This window comes from Cricetulus griseus, chromosome 7 (genome assembly GCF_003668045.3).
Source record: "Cricetulus griseus strain 17A/GY chromosome 7, alternate assembly CriGri-PICRH-1.0, whole genome shotgun sequence".
Taxonomy (NCBI): Eukaryota; Metazoa; Chordata; class Mammalia; order Rodentia; family Cricetidae; genus Cricetulus; species Cricetulus griseus.
The window spans coordinates 72153932-72161592 of NC_048600.1; the positions used below are offsets into that span (position 1 = coordinate 72153932).

The following is a 7661-nucleotide window of genomic DNA, read 5'->3' on the forward strand; positions in this document are numbered from 1 at the left end:
CTTGTAACAGTGCCATTGCTTCAGTAGCCATGGAAGGCAGTGCCCATTGTGTGGGGGTCACTGAGATTTGTAGAGTTGGGCTGTCCAAGTGTTCGACTTCCTTGAGCCAGCTGTGTGATGTTTTATTTGTGAGTTAACTAAATAAAGTGATTTAATCTAGAAAAAAAAAAAAACAGTGATTTTTTTTTAATGGAGGGAGGTGTGGGGTGTAGCTCAATAACAGAGCATTTCTCATGCATATGAAGCCCTGAATTTTATCTTCATTATTACATTCACAAGGAAGGAAGGGACAACTTAACTGTTCACCAACAATGAATGGAAAAATGAAAACCGAGGTCTCAGCCATATAGAGAATGACAAGGAGAACCCTGTTATCTTCAGTAAGATGGATGGAACAAACTGGAGACCATTATTTTTTGTTTTGTTTTGTTTTTTTAAAAAAAGGGGGGGGGCTGGAGAGATGGCTCAGGGGTTAAGAGCACTGACTGTTCTTCCAGAGGTTCTGAGTTCAATTCCCAGCAACCACATGGTGGCTCACAACCTCTGTAATGTGATCTGGTGCCCTCTTCTGGCACGCACTGTATACAAGATAAATAAATAAATAAATAAATAAATAAATCTTTAAAAAAAAAAAAAGCCCAGACAGACAAGCACCGGGGTCCCTCACAGATGAATCTAATAAAGTTGACAGCTGATGGTCAAATGATTTTGAGAGGATGGTGGTTCTGAGACTGTGGAGAAAGCAGGGTCCAGGGGAGAGGTCATCACAGATAGGAGTAGACTCTCTGGGGTGCTGTTGGTTCACTGAGACCTAACGCTGGGCCTGTGACAGCCATGGCCATTTAAGAGGCAGAGCTGAGCTCTGGGAACCAGGTACTGCTGGGAGCAAGGGAAGAGAAGGTGCAGAGGCTGGACTCTGCTCCAAACACATGGGACAAAAGGATGAGGCTTTCCTCCTGTGTGGAAGGCCCTGGGGACTTCCTTGTTCCTAACTTACGAAATAGTATCATCTAACTTTTCCAGATGACACAGTGTTGGGAAGAGTGAGTACTATTTAGGATAAGTGACACATTCTGGAAAGAGAAAACAAGACACAATAATACACACTAAAAACAGGTTTCTGATATTACAATGAGTTGATTCTCTCTTAAAGAGAACTTGGCTTGCTATGATTTCTCCAAATTAATACCTTTCAGCATTGGTCTATGTAAAGCAGATGGTAGGAGCTGTGCTGGCTTATTTAAACAAACAAACAAACTCAATTTAGAAAAATTATGTCTTAAGCATCTAAAAGCTAGCTGGGCTGTGATGGTGTAAACAGAAGGATTGCCATTGGGTAAACAAGTCTAAAGGGATGGTTCTGTTTACTAGAAAAAACAGATGTTTTAGGGGGTCCCTATCTCCTAGGAACTACCTTTAATCCTCCAGGGATAATTTTAACTGTAACCTTCCCCCAAAGGTCAGTTACCTTAGGCTAGGGATCCAGATCTGGACAGCCTATCACAGCTCAGATCCCTGCCCGGCAGAATGACATATGAAACCTACTTGCTCTTTCCTCTGCCCTCAGTCTGATCCCCAATAAATCTTTCTTTCTTCCCAGAGTGGTCTGGTTAGTTTCTCTGCATTGTTGCTTATGGAGGTGTGGGTTATGATGTGTGTTGTCCTTATGTGAATGGGTATCATTTATATTAAAACGCTCTATTAAGTCTTTTTGTTTGTTGTTTTGTTTTGAGACAGGGTTTCTCTGTAGCTTTGGAGCCTGTCCTGGAATTCTTTGTAGACCTGCTGGCCTCGAACTCACAGAGATCTCCCTGTGTCTGTCTCCCTGGTGCTGGCTTTAAAGGTGTGTGCCACCACTGCCCAGCTGCGGTATTACATATTAATGAACACATTAATGTGTGTGTGTGTGTGTGTTCTCATGGCTACAGCACACATGTGGTGGTCAGAAGACAACCTTTAGGAGTCATTTCTCTCCTTCTACCTGTGGATTCTAGGGATGAAACTCCAGCTCTCAGGCTTGACTACAGGTGCCTTTTCCACCTGAGTCAGTTCCAAGTTTTATTTCTTTGTAAACATCTTGTAAAGCTATTTTAATGATTTTTTTTAAAGTTTTGTTTGTTTTTGAGACACGTTTGTCTGTGTAGGACTGGCTATCTTAGAGCTTGCTCTGTAGACCAGGCTGGCCTGAGATTGCCTGCCTCTGCCTTTCAAGTGCTAGGATTAAAGGCGTGCCCCATTATAACTGGCATTCTTTTTAATTTTTAATTTTGTATGTGTTTGGGTGTGTGGTTTTCATACGTGAAAACACTGCCTGTAGAGCTGGACGGTGGTGGCACCCGCCTATGATCCCAGCACTTGGGAGGCAGAGACAGGAGGATCTCTGTGAGTATGAGACCAGCCTGGTCTACAAAATGAGTTCCAGGACAGCCTCCAAAGTTACACAGGGACACCCTGTCTGGAAAAACCAAAACCAAAACAAAACAAAACAAAAAAAAACCAAACTAAACCAAACCAACCAAACAAACAAAAAAAAAACCCACATTGCCTGTGGAGGTCAGAAGAGGGCGTTGGATTCCTCTGAAGCTGAAATTAAAGGCAGTTAGGAGCTGCTCAGTGTGGGTGCTACAGAGCTCAGGTCCTCTGCAAGAGCAGCATCTGTAATACCAACATCTGCAATTCCAGTTCCAGGGGATTCAGCCCCCTCTTCTAGCCTCCAAAGGCACCAGGCATATACATGATACCCAAACATACATGCAGGTTAAATACCCATGCAAAAGAGAATAAATATCAAAAAACAAAACAAATAAACGGAAAACTAGATGGGCAACCAAGAAGGACTGCTTCTGGGCTAGCCCCCATGGACTCTTCCTATTTCATTTGTCCCTTCCTCTGGGGAGGAGTAATAGCCCAGGTCTTGAACTGACTCCTCTGCCTCCACTTATGAGTGCTGAGATCATGGGTGCAACAGCACATCCAGCTTGCTTTGTGTTTGTATCAGGCTCTTTGTTTGTAGCCCAGGCCAACCTCATCCGGAATGCTGGGGTCACAGGTGTGTGCCATTACACCTGGCCTAATAACTTACAGAACAAAAACAATAACAGTCCCAACAAAACTGTTGGTGTTGCCTCATGACTGCAATCCCAGCATGGGGGAGGCTGAGGTGGGAGGACTGGAAGTTTCAGGCTAGCCTGAGCTATCCAAAAAGTTCCAGGCCAGGCAGGACTGGTATCTTGTCTTACAGAACAAAAACAAGCTGGGTGTGGTAGGTCAGGGCTAGCATCCCAACTCTTTTTTTTTTTTTTTTTTTTTTTTTTCTGATGATATTTCTCTGTTGCTTTGGAGCCTGTCCTGGAACTAGCTCTGTAGACCAGGCTGATCTCAAACTCACAGAGATCTGCCTGCCTCTGCCTCCTAAGTACTAAGATTAAAAGTGTGCACCACTACAGCTTGGCACATCCCAACTTTTGAAGGAGTCAGGAGTTCAAAGCCAGCCATACCTAATAAGTTTGAGGCACATGGGCTACACAAGACCCCCAAATCCCAAACTAGGCCAGCCCTCATAGTCATCTGTTCCTGCCTCTGTTTTGTAGCTCAAGAGAAGAGACAGACAACAATAGTAACTTGTTCCAGGGCTAGGAAAAGATGGTTCAGTGGGGAAGAGTACTTGTATAAGCATGAAGACCTAAGTTCAGATCCCTACCTAGAACCTACATAAAATTCCAAGCATAGCCAATAACTCCTTTTCTGTGGCAGGTAGAAACACCAGTATTGATGGGGCTGGCTCGTGGCTAGCCTGGCTTCCAGTGCAGGAGGGTAACTCCTTTTTTGGGGGAGGGGGGTTTGATTTTGCTTTTTTGAGATAGGCTTTCTCTGTGTAGCCTTAGTAGACTAGGCTGGCCTCAAACTCACAGAGATCTGCCTGTCTCTGTCTCCCGAGTGCTGGGATTAAAGGCATGCACCACCTCTGGCCGGCCAGAAATATTTTTTTTTTGGTGGGGGGAGGTTCAAGACAAGGTTTCTCTGTGGCTTTGAAGGCTGTCCTGGAACTCTGTAGACTGGGCTGGCCTCGAGCTCACAGAGATCCACTGCCTCTGCATTCCCCCACCCAGTGCTGGGACTAAAGGTGTGTGCCACCACTGCCCGGCCAGAAATATTTTTTAGAATGTTTTTTGTTTCTTTGATTGTTTAAGATTTATTTATTTATTATGTATGCAGTATTCTGCCTGCATGTATGCCTGCATGCCAGGAGAGTGCACCAGATCTCATTATAGATGGTTGTGAGCTACCATATGGTTGCTGGGAATTGAACTCAGGACCTCTGGAAGATCAGCCAGTGCTCTTAGACCTCTGAGCCATCTTTCCAGCCTCAGAAATATTTTTTAAAGAGACTCACTCCAAACCCTACAAGGTTTCCAGTGGAAGCCAGGCTTCTCAACATTTTGTCTTTTTCTGAAGATTTTTTTTATTTGAATTAGAAACAAGATTGTTTTACATGACAATCCCAGTTTCCTCTCCTTCCTCTCCTCCCCTAACCCCCCCTCCCCCCAACTAAAACCCTACCTATCACATATCCTTTCTGCTTCCCCTGGATAGTGAGGCCTTCCATAGGGTGTCATCAGAGTCTATCGTATCCTTTGGGATAGGGCCTAGGCCCACCCCCCGTGTGTCTAGGCTCAGGGAGTATTCCTCTATGTGGAATGGGCTTCCAAAGTCCACACCTATGCTAGGGTTAAGTACTGAACTACTACAGGAGGCCCCATAGATTTCCGAGGTTTCCTCACTGAAACCCATGTTCTTGGGGTCTGGATCAGTCCCATGCTGGTATCCCATGCTATTAGTCTGGGGACCAAGAGCTCCCCGATGTTCAGGTTAGCTGTTTCTGTGGGTTTCACCAGCCTGGTCTGGGCCCTTTTGCTCTTCACTCATCCTTCTCTGCAACTGGATTCCAGTTCAGTTCAATGATTAGTTTTTTGTTTTTTTAAATAACTTATTGTTTTTATTTTATGTGCATTGGTATGAATGTGTCAGATTCCCTGGAACCAGAGTTACAGTTTTAAACTGTCATGTGGATGCTGGGATTTGAACCTGGGTCCTCTCAAAGAGTAGTCAGTGCTCTTAAACACTGAGCCATCTCTCCAGCCCCAGGCTCCATGTTCTTAAGAATTCTATTTCATGCCGGGCGTTGGTGGCGCACGCCTTTAATCCCAGCACTCGGGAGGCAGAGGCAGGCAGATCTCTGTGAGTTCGAGGCCAGCCTGGTCTCCAGAGCGAATGCCAGGATAGGCTCCAAAGCTACACAGAGAAACCCTGTCTCGAAAAACCAAAAAGAAAAAAATATATATATATTTCACAAGTGGGGCAGTCAGAGAGTCAGCAACTGACATGATGCTCTGTCCACCCCCAGCTTCTGCACAGGCTGTTTGCATCCTAGGAAAGAGCCAGCCAGTCAAGAGGACCTCCTGGTCAGTCACCAGCCTCAGAAGCAGCAGCCTAGACATGTCCTTATGCAGGAGAAAGGCTCATAAGGGCAACAGTGGCCCTGGTGTGAGATGAGGCAAGAGGAAAGTGGCTGATGCTGAACAGAGGAGATAAAGTGCTCTCCAGAAGCTCGGACTCCCCTGGAGCAATGTCCTTTAAGAGTTTCTGGCCAGTGGATTATGCACATTCGGAATCTCATCTACTTTGGATGCCAAAGCAGGAAGATCACAGTTCACAGTCAACTGGACAGCTTAGCAAAACCTTGTCTCAAAATTAAACGAAAAACAGAAGGACCTGTGTGGCTGGATTATAAAACACAAGTCTAGCATCTGTAAGGCCCTGGGTTCTATCCTTTGGACGATTAAAACTAAATCACCAACAGCCAGTACATGCCTGTTGGCTTAATAGTGGTGTCAAAGCGCCAAACACAGCTTGGCATCCAGCCCACATTCAGGAAGCACTTGCTGAATAAATAAACACAGAGCCCAAAATAAGAAAAGTGTTTCCTTTTGTTTTGTTTTGGCTCCCAGAATGTTCCCAGTGCTATGGTTTTCCTTCCTTCTGGTGACGTGTTTGGTAAAGGCAAAAGCAGACCCTCTTTGCATTTATTTCATCAAATTGACTTGCTCTCTCTGTCTCGGCCAGTGACATCTGTTTGGAATTACAAGACAAACTGACAGCAACTCACATGCAGCAGCCCCTTGTCTCGCCTGGCCAGGCACCTCTCGTGGCAAACTACTTTGCTGCTCCATCTCTACCCAGTAGCTCTGGTGGAAGTCCTTCAGGACCATTGGATGTAGTAATCGCCTGAACCTGGAGCCACTGTTTTACTCAAGGCACCTTAACCTGGCTGACCATCTCCCAGCCCGCACATCCTTCTGAGACTTAAGAGTGTGGCAGTTTGCCACAGTCCTTCGAGAATGAGGGTTGCCTTCCAGCAGTCTCTTCCAGTTTCACTTCCCTTTGGAGAACTGTTCCCCCACCAGCTTTAGAAGTAGACTGGATTCATTAGAACTACGTCCGTTTTGAGAAAAGCAACATGGAGGAGACAGAAGGTGCAGACACAGGCAGGTGGTGCTGACCCGGTGAGGAACAGGGAGGGAACAGCCCAGGAACAGCCCTTCACCTGCCGAGGAGGAGCAAGGACAGGCTGATGGCAGACGGAGCTTGGATGTATCCTGGCCTTCCCAAATACTCCCCTCCCAAGAGTCCCTTGCTCACCTCTGCAGAGGGCTGTTGCCAAGAGTTCCTGTCTCCAAGCCACAGGTCCAGCCTGTAGTGCTTCTGTTTGTTTGTTTGTTTTTGTGGCTGCTGCGTAGTTCTGCAGGCTAACCTTATTGTCACCCGGCTCAGCTTGGGTGGGTCGGGAGGCTGGCCCTGGTGATCACATTACATGGCTGCCGACTGGCTCTGGCCAGGCACGTGATGAGAAAAAGTTTAGGTCTGCGTGGGCTGGAAACAGAATGCCTTTCTTTTGGAAGGACATGTCCTTAATGAGAGAGGACAGCTCAAGGAAGCAGGGCATGTGCCCAAATTCTGCTCCTTTCCAACTTCCCTTTTCCCTCTGTCTTAAAAATGTTCCCTCTGTTTTAAAAATGTTACCACATGGAAGACAGGCTGAGGAAAAGACATAGGTAGCAGGCAATCAGAGGAGTGACTGATTCGATTCACCTTCTCTCCTTCTTCTCCTCTCCCTCCCTTAAAAAAAAAATATGTAGTGCATGCATTTAATTTTGTTGTTTTTTTTTTTCTCTGTGTAATAGCCCTAGCTGTCCTGTAACTCGCTTTTAAGACCAGGCTGGCCTAGAACTCACAGAGATCTGCCTGCCTCTGCCTCCCAAGTGCTGGGTTTAAAGGCATTTGCTACAACTACCACACCCAACTTTAATTTCATTTTGTTTTTCCAGACAGGGTTTCTCTGTGTACCAGTGCTAGCTGTCCTGGAACAAGCTATGTAGACGAGGCTGGCCTCCAACTCACAAAGATCTGCCAGCTTCTGCCTCCCAAGTCTTAATTGCTTTTTAAAACCTACCTGTGTACCTGTGTGTTGGCTTGTGTGTATCTGTAGCACTTGGCTGCAGGTACCCCAGGAGGCCAAAAGAGGTTGTCTGCTCCCTCAGAGCTGCTCCGTGTGGATGCTGGGAACTGAATTCTGATCTTCCACAAGAGCCATCTCTCCAGCC

At 46.1% G+C, this 7661-nt stretch overlaps 1 protein-coding gene across 1 annotated transcript in view; it reads right to left on the reverse strand.

The window, feature by feature from the left end:
- Faxdc2 (fatty acid hydroxylase domain containing 2) overlaps positions 1-6887 on the reverse strand; it is a 28632-nt gene extending 21745 nt beyond the window's left edge. The window contains exon 1 of the mRNA XM_027427432.2: positions 6700-6887. The gene's annotated coding sequence lies outside the window, so the exon portion shown is untranslated. The remainder of the gene's footprint in view (positions 1-6699) is intronic.
- Between the last annotated feature and the right edge of the window lie 774 nt (positions 6888-7661).